This window comes from Pristiophorus japonicus, chromosome 3 (assembly GCF_044704955.1).
Source record: "Pristiophorus japonicus isolate sPriJap1 chromosome 3, sPriJap1.hap1, whole genome shotgun sequence".
Classification (NCBI taxonomy): Eukaryota; Metazoa; Chordata; class Chondrichthyes; family Pristiophoridae; genus Pristiophorus; species Pristiophorus japonicus.
In genome coordinates, this window is record NC_091979.1 from 328,655,682 (window position 1) to 328,668,719 (window position 13,038).

Genomic DNA, 13,038 nt, shown 5'->3' on the forward strand with positions numbered 1-13,038 from the left:
TCTCTCATCTGGAGGGAGGAGAGCATGCCGGTAGATCTCAGACATGCAGTGATTGTGACCATTTTTTATAAAGGGGACAAGTCCAACTGTGGCAGCTATAGGGGAATTTCTTTGTTATCAGCCACTGGGAAGTTATCGCTAGAGTTCTCCTCAATCATCTTCTCCCAGTGACCGAGGAGCTCCTCCCGGAACCACAATACGGTGGTAAGAAGCCTTAAGAAGATGGGCAATTTCGGTCCGAGGTTGTCTATCCCGGAAAGCTTTAGTAATGTTACTTTTCCCTTTCCGGAGACTGTGAATGAAGGAGAGAATTTCTGTTTCCTGATTGGAGCACGAGGCCCAAATCTGGTACACCTCTGAGATCTGATGGCCTTTACATTGCCCTTACATTGCCCTCTAGTACATAGTATCAAAGAGTATGTTCACGAAGGTGGTTCTCCATCAGGTAAGTTCATATTCCGCTCGGATGCCGGCAGCACAATGTGTAGTTGCTCGGCCGACTGCCCAAAGCAGGCCTATGCAATTACAGAATGCGTCTCACTTTCAGAGTCTGTGCCATGACATTGCTGGGGGACGAATGCAATTAGTAAGTCCAGCATGTTAGAGCTTAAGTGAATTCAGTTGTGTTTATTTGAGTAACTTAACAACTAATGTAAACGGAGTTCCGAACATAATTTTCAACTCCTCTCTGAATTTAGCCTGAGTTACCACATAGATGCAGGTGTTGGTACATGAGCTGGAAAGCTGACACATGTACACCACCAGTTGTAAGATATATCCGGAATCAGATGGACCTGTGTAATAATATGTATTTGAGATTCTATAATACAAGAAGTTAAAGACATAGGGCGTCCATAGCACGATGAAGCTGCCCGATATGAGGAAGAGTAAAATCATGGATTTTCTTCAGTTCTCCTTTTCTGGATCGACCTGAGCCCCGCCTTGATTGGACAGCAATACCCTTCGAAATCAGTTGGCCACAAAAATGTGTCTGACTGTCAGAGCATTAAAGAGCAAAATAAAGGAAAAGGGCAATAATGGGGTGAGGATTCGGTGGAGCCAATCATATCCAATGTAGGCAGGTAACGTGTAAAACTCAGGCTTTGATTGGCAGAACCATGGTACAAATGTCAATGACATATACAAGTTCAAACGAAAAACACCAAGGAATGTTCTTCAAGCACAACTGTAGACAAACTGTTGCAATCACAGAAGATGCCATTTTCGGAATGCAATACACTGCTTTAAGTTTCTGGTAACAAATGGGTATGAGCCGATCAAATGTGAAGGCGACGGTTAACGAGACAGAATTGTCCCTCGCTACACAGACCAGGAAAATGATACAACTGCACACAGGGGTGATGTGCAGGGATGAGTTTGGGATGTAATAGTAAATAATGCGATTCAATATAACTTCTGTAAAAACCACCATCAGATCCGCCGCTGCCATGGCCACCGAGTAGAGAGTGATCCATCTGGAGAGCCCACACTTCCTCTGGGATAGAATAAAAAAACGCCTCCATGTTCACTGTAAGAAAGAAAAAAAGACAGTCAACAAACTTGCCATCACAATAATCTCCTTTACACATTCGCCTGGCAAGTGATCCTTTGCTTCTTAGAAAGCCTCTTACACACTCCCCTTACATATCACTCATTTCACTCCATCCAATCAGACAAATGCAGCTGTTTTCTCGGATTACTTTAAGGACAATGGGGTAAAATGCAGTTTGTTAGCTCCCCCCTGTTAGCGCCTGCAGAGGGCGGCAATGTGGCACTGATCCAGTTGCGCCAGGGCGAGGTGACTCCGGTGGTGCAAGGCAAATTTAGACTCCCCATTGCGCGACCGGTACGAAGTATTGCCGGGGGCTTCAACATCAAGCAGATCGTGACGTGAGCGAATGTGCAATTGTCACTGGGAGCTCAATTTACACAATTCTTTCCAGCCACTACTATAGCACCTCGAACAGACAGCGATAGGGAAAAGAGGTGCACAGCTGCAGAATACTGACTCCAGGAATATTATTTAATGGGTTCCACATTAACCATTTGCAGCTGTCAGAGCAAACTAGTTCCAGTGGTTTCTTTTCAGCCAGTGGATCAACTTATATGATTAATAATATGGTTCTTTTTTAACAGCAGTCTTCTGGCAAATGAAAAGTGGCTACATTTATTGTTCAAATATTGAAACTGCTGCAGATAAGAACATTAATGTGTGTTGCACTGCCCTGGCACCTCGCCCTTCAGTATCTATGGGAGCGGGAGCGACGGCAGTCAGAAATATGGGAACATTTGTGCGGAGGTTTGAGGAGGAACATCAGAGCTCTCATCAGCACGGGTTTCCATCTGAGCATATTGCCAGAACACTTCTCATACCTTCAATGAAGCCAGGAGTAGTGTATTAAACGCTTCGAATCAACAAGTTAGTGAGCACAGAATTCTGCCACCCCCTCCAAAGAGACCTCCAGCCATATACCAGTATAATTTAAACCCCAGATACATTTTCTTCACCAGATCGTCATCATACCATCCATGTGTCTCGGCATATCACAGCCTCCTCCTGGGCGCAACGGTGAATGAGAGAGACTAAAAAATATAGCAAGCTCCATTAATAAATATATAAATAAACATATTACACATATCATATTCAAACCAATAATGAATGACCTCTGTGCCTGCCATCGTTGGACAGTTGCCATTGTGTGGAAAGGTTAAGATGTGTGTGTGAATTCTGTTCAGTGGAGATTGACAGTGGGTGAGTGCTGTGGGTCTGATGCTTTGGGCAGTGTGTGAAGCTCGTGGTACATATGTTGTTAAGTTACATTTGTTGAAGCATTCATGCACCCTGAACACCCGACTGAGGAGGAACTGCCATGAGCACACCTGTTTCAGTCCTCCGGCTCCTTCTCCGTGTTATTCTTCTCCTTGTTGATGCAGCTCCACAGGCGGCAATGCTGAGAATGTGGTCATATCAATAAACTTCCCCTTTAAGTTTTGGGATAACTTATGTGGCAATGATGAATTGATTGCACCCCATATTGGTCGACCCTTTGAATGTCACGCCAATCAGCTAGGCCTTTAAGACTTTATTTAGCACCACAATCATTTATTTGAGCAGTGAGATTGAATTTTGTGTGCGCCTGGCAGTGATGCTCCAGCTTTTGTCATTTTGCCGCCCATTCATGGGCTATAATTAATTACAAACCCAATATATTGCCTGGAGCACTCATTCATGACTTGAGTTTTGAACTTTAGCGATCGGATTTGGTCTCCTTTAAAATCCGCCAAAAAGACGCAAATTGCGAGTTGTGGAAATTTTCTGAGAAGAGATTCTTCCTGCCGCTCTCCCATTCCTGCCCGGGCCCAGATTTGCACTGGACTGCAAGATGAGCCTTGAAAAATCCCATCAGCAGGCTGGATATTAATTAATTAAATAAGGAGAATTTGGATTCATTGAGGCCTGGACGCCATTTCAACCAGTGATTCATCCCCAATTGATTCAGGTGCCTGGGCGCCTTGGTTGTAATGGAATTATGTGGCTGGATTCAAGCAACCTGGAAGATAATTCTGGTATTAGTAATAGTGACCATGAAGCGGTTGTATTTTTGTATAGTTCACTTGGCTCACTAATGTACTTTAGTGTAAGAAACCTGCTGTCCTTACCCCGTTTAAGCCTAGATAAGACTCCAGTCCCAGACCAGCATGGTTGACTCTTATCTTCCCTCTGAAATGACCTAAACATATACTCACTTGTGTAAATCTTTAGGAGAAGACTCTCCACCAACGTCGCAAGGGCAACTGTACATAGACAGTAAATTTCAGTATTGTCAGAAATACCCACATCCCGACATTTGTTTTAAAGAACACGCTGTTTAAAGTGATCTGCCATTGTCTTCTTTGCTGTAAGTTACTTTCTGGGAGATTATAGCACACTGTGTGTGAAAAGTAATGTATGTGGAGACAAGGTACTCTGGAGGGAACTTTCAAAACCTTATTACTGGAAAGTCCTCCTCATGATCACTACAATCAACAACTGATATATAACTGATCGCGGAAGATTGATGATCAATACCATGAAATGATAGAGTTATAGGGTGTTGGGTTCAGTCATAGGACAATTGACGAGAAGACAATGCACACTATTTTTCCTTTCACAATAACGATGTCAGGCCATAAACTAATTAGTGGGGGTGGGGGGATTTCAGGTGGGTGAACATCAAGACGTCAAAAAATAAGGAGAAGGTACTAGATCAGGGTAGCACTGGGGGGAAAGGAAAACCAGAGCGTGCCAGGAAAGGAGAGAATCTATAAATAGAATGATGAATCAGAAAGTGGAGTCAAATTAGGAACAAAATGGTAACATTTATAGCTCCACTTAGTGGACTACTGTGGTATTGCAGCTATTGCTGTTTCAAACAATAAAGAGGGAGTCATCTGACTGGCTTCCTGAAACTATCAGCCACCTGTGTCCGTGAGTTCGTACCGAAAATATAACATTAGCGACGAGGATGGGATAATGGGATAACCTGGCTGAAATTTTTGTTGGTGGATGATTCATCCATCTGACTGAGATATTTTGAGAGATTCTCTAATTTGATTAACCAATAAAAATCTAAAGCAAATTATAGGCACAGTTGACTGAACTGCTAGAGTCCAAATGGCCACAGCTATGGGAATAATTGGGCGCTTGGGGGAGTTTCAACGCAACTCTGAACCTTTCAGAGCACATGTGGAGCGGCCAGAAATGTTTTTCACCACAAATAGTATCATCAAAGTCCCCGATGAAAGCCATAACCGGGTGGTGATGGAAAGAAAACATGCTATTTTCTTAACTGAAGCAAGGACCAAGGTGTATGAAACCCTGTAAAATTTGCTTGTGCCTGTCAAGCCAAAGGACACATCACTTCACCAGATTCTAACTAAGGTAAAAACACCACTATAGTCCTGAGTCCCTGGAAATTGCTGAAAGTTATCGGTTCAGAAGACAAGTTCAGTTAACTGACGGAATTATCAGTAAGTACATTGTAGCAGTAAGAAAGCTATCTAATCACTGCAATTTCGGAAACTTTCAGGACCAAACATTGCATGACCACTTTGTTTGTGGGATAAACAATGATGAAATCAGAAGAAAATTATTGTTAACACCTAACTTGAATTTTGATTTTGCTTGTCAGACAGCTATGTCAATGCATATAGCCGACTAATATTCCCAAGAATTTCAGACCATTTCCAGTCGTCAGACAACTGAGCTGAACCGCCTGCAGGTTAAAAGTAAAAGGCAGTTGGGCCCCAATGTCTCAGCAACTGGCAATGGTAACAACGCATTGATGTTATGATATCGGTGTTTGGGAAAACACATTGCTCAAAGTTTCCATATGTGAAGGTGGAGTGTTTATTTTGCAGGAAAACTGGCAATATTGTGAAGGCATGCCGAATGAAAATTAAACCAACTTTCAAAGCATTAAGTAGAAATTACCAGAGACTACATAGCTTGGAAGAAAAACAACAGGGTGAGGAGTTGTTAGATCAAAACATCATCAGGAGCACGATCATATCTAACAGAGATTCTAAAACTATCATCATCCACGTAGATGTTGCAGGATCCAAGATATGCTTGAAAATCAACACGAGCATCCATGAGTATACTACCGGAATTCGCTATATCTTGATAAATTCCGTGATTTCCCATTGGAAACATCCAAGATAGAGCTGCTAGGCTACTTGGAAGAGAACATTCCTGTGGTAGGTCCTATGATCGTACCGGTGAAATACAAGGTCAATTTCAGAGCTTGCTTCTCTGAGCAGTAGCAGGTGTCAAGCCTACATTACTAGGAAGAAATTGGTTGGGATCACTGAAGCTGAATTGAGTCTACTTTCGGCAACATATGTGTAATGATCTGTTCAAGAGTGAAGATATCCTCTTCGATTCGGAGGACAATTTGTTAACCTTGATTTGTAATTATGGCAAAATAAGTCCATATAATTTGTTATGTAAAACCATGCAAGTTAGGTATGACAATTGTTTGTTATATAATTACTTCTTAATTAAGGAGTAAGAAGTGTAATATATATAGCTCCACCAGTAGACGAGCAGAGCTGGTCTCCTGTCGTCTTGGTTAACCCTTGCCACTGGACCAAGACATAGCTCTGAAAAGCCCGTATAGTGGCTGGTATGCAACGGCTACCACACGTTAAAAAAAATCCACGCACAGGCATTTTCCGCCATTCAAGATTTGGTTCTGGACCTGGAATTTTAGGTCCTTCATTTAAACATCTGTGTACTTTTTGATGTGGAAGCAAGTCATCCTCGATTCGAGGGACTGCCTATGATAATGACTGTCGCATTGCAGCCATTGCTGTTTACAACAATAAAGCGGGAGTCACCTGACTGACTTCCTGAAGTTATCAGCCATCTTCGAGCCTGTGTTACTGTGAAGTCGTACCAAAAACATTAAAAAAATTTAAAAGCTCTTTATCTGAATTCACGTGGCATTCGTAACAATATAGACAAGTTGATGGTACAAACAGATACAAATGTTTATGATTTGATAGCCATTAGAGAGACGTGGTTGCAAGGTGACCCGGACTGGGAACTAAAAATGCAGGATTATTTAACAATTCGGAAGGGCAGACAGAACGAAAACGTGGGTGTGGTAGCATTGTTAATAAAGAATGAGATCAGTACGTTAGTGAGAAAAGATATTGCCTTACAGGATCAAGATGTTGAATCAGTTTAGTTGGAGATAAGGAACAATAATGGTTAAAAAGACGCTGGTGGGTATAGTCTTTAGGCTCCCGAACAGTAACTACACTGTTCGACGAAATATAAACCAAGAAATAATGGAGGCTTTTAAAAAAGCAACGGCAATAATCATAGAAACATAGAAACATAGAAAATAGGTGCAGGATTAGGCCATTCGGCCCTTCCAGTCTGCACCGCCATTCAATGAGTTCATGGCTGAACATGCAACTTCAGTACCCACTTCCTGCTTTCTTGCCATACCATTTGATCCCCCTAGTAGTAAGGAATACATCTAACTCCTTTTTGAATATATTTAGTGAATTGGCCTCAACAACTTTCTGTGGTAGAGAATTCCACAGGTTCACGACTCTCTGGGTGAAGAAGTTTTTTCTTATCTCGGTCCTAAATGGCTTACCCCTTATCCTTAGACTGTGACCCCTGGTTCTGGACTTTCCCAACATTGGGAACATTCTTCCTGCATCTAACTTGCCTAAACTCGTCAGAATTTTAAATGTTCCTATGAGATCCCCTCTCATTCTTCTGAACTCCAGTGAATACAAGCCCAGTTGATCCAGTCTTTCTTGATATGTCAGTGCCGCCGTCCCGGGAATCAGTCTGGTGAATCTTCGCTGCACTCCCTCAATAGCAAGAATGTCCTTCCTCAAGTTAGGAGACCAAAACTGTACACAATACTCCAGGTGTGGCCTCACCAAGGCCCTGTACAACTGTAGTAAGACCTCACTGCCCCTGTACTCAAATCCCTTCACTATGAAGGCCAACATGCCATTTGCTTTCTTAACCGCCTGCTGTACCTGCATGCCAACCTTCAATGACTGATGTACCATGACACCCAGGTCTCGTTGCATCTCCCCTTTTCCTAATCTGTCACCATTCAGATAATAGTCTGTCTCTCTGTTTTTACCACTAAAGTGGATAACCTCACATTTATCCACATTATACTTCATCTCCATGCATTTGCCCACTCACCTAACCTATCCAAGTCATTCCGCAGCCTCATAGCATCCTCCTCGCAGCTCATACTGCCATTCAACTTAGTGTCCTCCGCAAATTTGGAGATACTACATTTAATCCCCTCGTCTAAATCATTAATGTACAATGTAAACAGCTGGGGCCCCAGCACAGAACCTTGCTGTACCCCATTAGTCACTGCCTGCCATTCTGAAAAGTACCCATTTACTCCTACTCTTTGCTTCCTGTCTGACAACCAGTTCTCAATCCATGTCAGCACACTACCCCCAATCCCATGTGCTTTAACTTTGCACATTAATCTCTTGTGTGGGACCTTATCGAAAGCCTTCTGAAAGTCCAAATATACCACATCAACTGGTTCTCCCTTGTCCACTCTACTGGAAACATCCTCAAAAAATTCCAGAAGGTTTGTCAAGCATGATTTCCCTTTCACAAATCCATGCTGACGTGGACCTATAATGTCACCTCTTTCCAAATGCACTGCTATGACATCCTTAATAATTGATTCCATCATTTTACCCACTACTAAGGTCAGGCTGACAGGTCTGTAATTCCCTGTTTTCTCTCTCCCTCTTTTTTTAAAAAGTGAGGTTACATTGGCTACCCTCCACTCCATAGGAACTGATCCAGAATCTATGGAATGTTGGAAAATGACTGTCAATGCATCCGCTATTTTCAAGGCCACCTCCTTAAGTACTCTGGGATGCAGTCCATCAGGCCCTGGGAATTTATCGGCCTTCAATCCCATCAATTTCCCCAACACAATTTCCTGACTAATAAGAATTTCCCTCAGTTCCTCCTTCTTACTAGACTCTCTGACCCCTTTTATATCCGGAAGGTTGTTTGTGTCCTCCTTAGTGAATACCGAAACAAAAGTATTTGTTCAATTGGTCTGCCTTTTCTTTGTTCCCCGTTCTGACTTCCCCTAATTCTGACTGCAGGGAAACTCCGTTTGTCTTTACTAACCTTTTTCTCTTTACATATCTATAGAAACTTTTGCAGTCCGTCTTAATGTTACCTACAAGCTTCTTCTCGTACTCCATTTTCCCTGCTCTAATCAAACCCTTTGTCCTCCTCTGCTGAGTTCTAAATTTCTCCCAGTCCTCAGGTTCACTGCTACTTCTGGCCAATTTGTATGCCACTTCCTTGGCTTTAATACTATCTCTGATTTTCCTTGATAGCCACGGTTGAGCCACCTTCCCTTTTTTATTTTTACGCCAGACAGGAATGTACAATTGTTGTAGTTCATCTATGCAGTCTCTAAATGTCTGGCATTGCCCATCCACAGTCAACCCCTTAAGTATCATTCGCCAATCTATCCTAGCCAATTCACGCCTCATACCTTCAAAGTTACCCTTCTTTAAGTTCTGGACCATGGTCTCTGAATTAACTGTTTCATTCTCCATCCTCATGCAGAATTCCACCATATTATGGTCACTCTTCCCCAAGGGGCCTTGCACAACGAGATTGCTAATTAATCCTCTCTCATTACACAACACCCAGTCTAAGATGGCCTCCCCCCTAGTTGGTTCCTCGACATATTGGTCTAAAAAAGCATCCCTTATGCACTCCAGGAAATCCTCCTCCACCGTATTGCTTCCAGTTTGGTTAGCCCAATCTATATGAAGATTAAAGTCACCCATTATAACTGCTGCACCTTTATTGCATGTACCACTAATTTCCTGTTTGATGCCCTCCCCAACATCACTACTATTGTTTGGAGGTCTGTACACAACTCCCACTAACGTTTTTTGTCCTTGCTGATTCTCCCTAATTAATCCTTGCCTTTCTAAATGTAGGTGTATCCTGTCTTTCAGTATTTTATCAAATAATTTTCTCACCACCGAGTTCACGCTCACAGGCCTGTAATTACTCAGCCTATCGTTTTCTCCCTTCTTAAAGAAGGGTACCGCATTAGAATTCCACCAGTTCTCCAGCACCATGGCCAAATCCAAAGAGGACTGCAAAACAATGGTCAATGCCTCGGCTATTTCCTTTTTTACTTTGCTCAATAGCCTGAGATGCATTTCCTGGGGACTGGGGACATCTACTTTAAAAGCTGCTGAACCAGTGAATACCTCCTCTCTCACTATGTTTCTTTAAAACAGAATGTCACACTCCTCCTCGATGGCAGTATCTGCATTTCCCCTTTCATCTGTGAAAACCGATGCAAAGTGTTCATTAATAACCATACCAAAATCTTCTGCCTCCTCACAAAGATTACCCTCATGATCTCTAAAAGGCCCTAACCTTTCTTTAATTACCCTCTTAATCTTAATATATTTCTGGAACATCTTAGGGTTTTCTTCAATTTTATTAGCCAAGAATGTTTCATGCTCTCTCTTAGTATTCCTCATATCCTATTCAATTTTACGTCTTAACTTTTATATTCCTCCAAATATTCTATAGTATTTAGCCGTCGTCATCTAACATTTGCTTCCCTTTTTTCTTTATCCTGTTAGACATCCAGGGTGCTCTATAATTACTAATCCCACCCTTTTTCTTTAATGGCACGTGTTTGGCCTGAACGTTCCTCATCTCCTCCTTGAATGCCTCCCACTTTTCCTGCATTGATTTGCCCAAAATTTGCTGTTTCCAGTCCACTATGGCCAAATCAATCCTCAACCTAGCAAAATTATCTTTTCCACCATTTGGGAATTTTATTCCCGGCCTAACTTTCCTTATCTATAACTAATTGAATCTGACTTAATTATGGTCACTGGTATCCAAGCACTCTCTCACTAATACCCCTTCAACCTACCCAGCTTCATTTCCCAAAACTAAATCCAAAAACATCTCCTCTCATGTTGGGCTTGTTACATACTTACTAAAAAAGTTCTCTTGAATGCATTCTAACAATTCTGCACCCTCTATACCCTTCACGCTATATTTGTCCCAATCAATATTTGGATAGTACAATCCCCTCTTTTTACAACCCTGTGGTTTTTGGACTTCACAGCAATTTGCCTACATATTTGCCTCTATTTCTCCCTCCTACTCTTTGGGGGGTCTGCAATACAAGCCCAGCAGAGTGATCGCCCCACTTTATTTTTCAATTCGACCCGTGTGGCCACATTTGATAATCCTTCTAACCTATCATCCCTTCTCACCACGGTATAATCTCTCAGATTCATCAATACCGCAACCCCTCACATTTTATCGCCAACCCACACCCTCTCTATCTTGACTAAAAATTCTGTAAACAGGACTATTGATCTGCCAAACTTGCTCCGCTTTCAGCCATGTATCTCTGATGACTATAATGTCATACTCCCAAGTATCTACCAGTGCTCTTGCCTCACCAGCCTTATTCGCTTTATTCCTTGCATTAAGGTGTATATCATTTAGCACAGGAAGACCTCCTTGATTACTACTTCTTAACCCTTGTTTCCTTTGACTTACAGATTCGCTTTCAAAATTCTGGCTCTCCAATTTCTGCTTTATTTCCTTCACTACTGAATCTATTTTCAAGTTCCCACCCCCCTGCCAAACTAGTTTAAACTCTCCGCAACTGCACAAGCAAAACTCCCCGCGAGGATAATGGTTCCAGCGCTGTTAAGATGTAACCCTTCTGGTTTGTACAGGTCCCTTCTTCCGCAGAAGCGGGTCCAAAGCCTTAAGAATGTAAAGCCTTCCCTCCTACACCAACTCTCCAGCCAAGCGTTCATCCTCTCTATCCTTCCACTCTTATACGCATTAACACGTGGCACCAGTATTAACCCGGAGATTTCTAACTTTGAGGACCTACCCTTTGATTTTCTTCTTAGCTCTCTCAATTCTGCCTGTAGACCTCATCCCTCCTTCTGCCTATGTCATTGGTCCAGATATAGACAATGACATCTAGCTGTTACCCTTTTCCCCCCAGAATTCCCAGCGTCTGCTCTGTGACATCCTTGACCCAGGCACCAGGGAGGCACCATAACATTCTGGAGTTAGGTCTGCGGCCGCAGAAATGCATCTCTGTTCCCCTAACTATAGAATCACAAATAACGAGAGCTCTTTTATCCTTCGCCCCCCCCCCCCCGCTCCCGCCGTGAAGCTGAGCCACACATGGTGCTTTGGAATTGGCTGTGGCTACACTCCCCAGAAGCGCCATCACCCTGTACGCAGAATTGAATATTGGTTTGAAAGATTTAAAACGATCTTGGACCATCCTGTATTATCTCTTATTTGACCCCACCTAATACCTCAATATTTCTTACTTTAGTGCTCGCTGTCTCTGCGGATACTTTGAGCACTTTATTTCCCCAATCTAATGTTACACCCTGCAAATGAGGTAAAATCCTATTCAGTAGCACTAGCAATACATCCACCCGAAAGTATTGGTTCTGACCCTGTTCAGGCGCAACCAATTACCTCCTTCCCCAGAACTGATCCCAATGCTCCAGAATTTGAAGTTCTCCCTCCTGCACCATCTCTCCAGCCATATATTAACCTGCTCTATTCTACTATGTTTATCAATCTATGCATCTCAGATTTAAAATTAACAATTGAGATTATCTTCCCTCAAATCTTTAAACCATGCCCCCTAGGCCTGGACTCCACCTGTACCATAAATAGTTTATTTCTATCTACTCTATTAGTTCCCCTTAATATATTGAACACTTTGCTCACATCGTCTTAACCTTGTAAATTTAAAGTAATACAGCCTTAGTTTTATAATCTCTCCTTTTAAATTGAACCTCGGAGTCCAGGATATATGTTGGTAAACTTACAACTTAAAATATATTTTCCACGGTGTGCTGCCCAGAACAGCTGACTGTACTTCAGGTGTTGTAACCAGGGCTCTGCAGAGCTATAGCATAACTTGTAGTCCATTGCATTCGAGTCCACGAGTTATAAAGGCTAGCATTCCATTCGTATTTTTGGTAATTTATGTACCTGTTCATGACGTTTTAATGATCTATTTATGCAACCCTCCACATATCATTGGGCGGCCTCTGGCTCTAGCTATTCACCATTGATAAAGTATCATCTTATGTGCTTTTTAGGTCCATGGAGGAATGTCTCATATTTGCCTGCATTGAAATCAATTTGCCACAGTTTCGCTAATTTGCTTCTTCTATTAATATCTGCTTGGATTTCTGCAGTCTGTCTGCTGAAAGCAGATTACAAAGAAAAATTCGCCATTCTGTTCTGGAGACAAACACAGGATTAGGCAACAAGAAGCTTTCTCCTCTATTGATTTGTAACAGCGAAAGACAGGTTCTTGTCATCCGATCTGAATTTTCCTGCTTTCTGTCAGCCTGCTTTTTTAAATAGAGACCTTACATTTGCGATTTTCCAATCCGCTGAGATCTCCCCAGAAT

The 13,038-nt window shown here is 42.3% G+C and overlaps 1 pseudogene; it reads right to left on the reverse strand.

Annotated features, from left to right (window-relative positions):
- Positions 1-627: 627 nt before the first annotated feature.
- LOC139256387 (probable G-protein coupled receptor 139) overlaps positions 628-13,038 on the reverse strand; it is a 54,249-nt pseudogene continuing 41,838 nt past the window's right edge.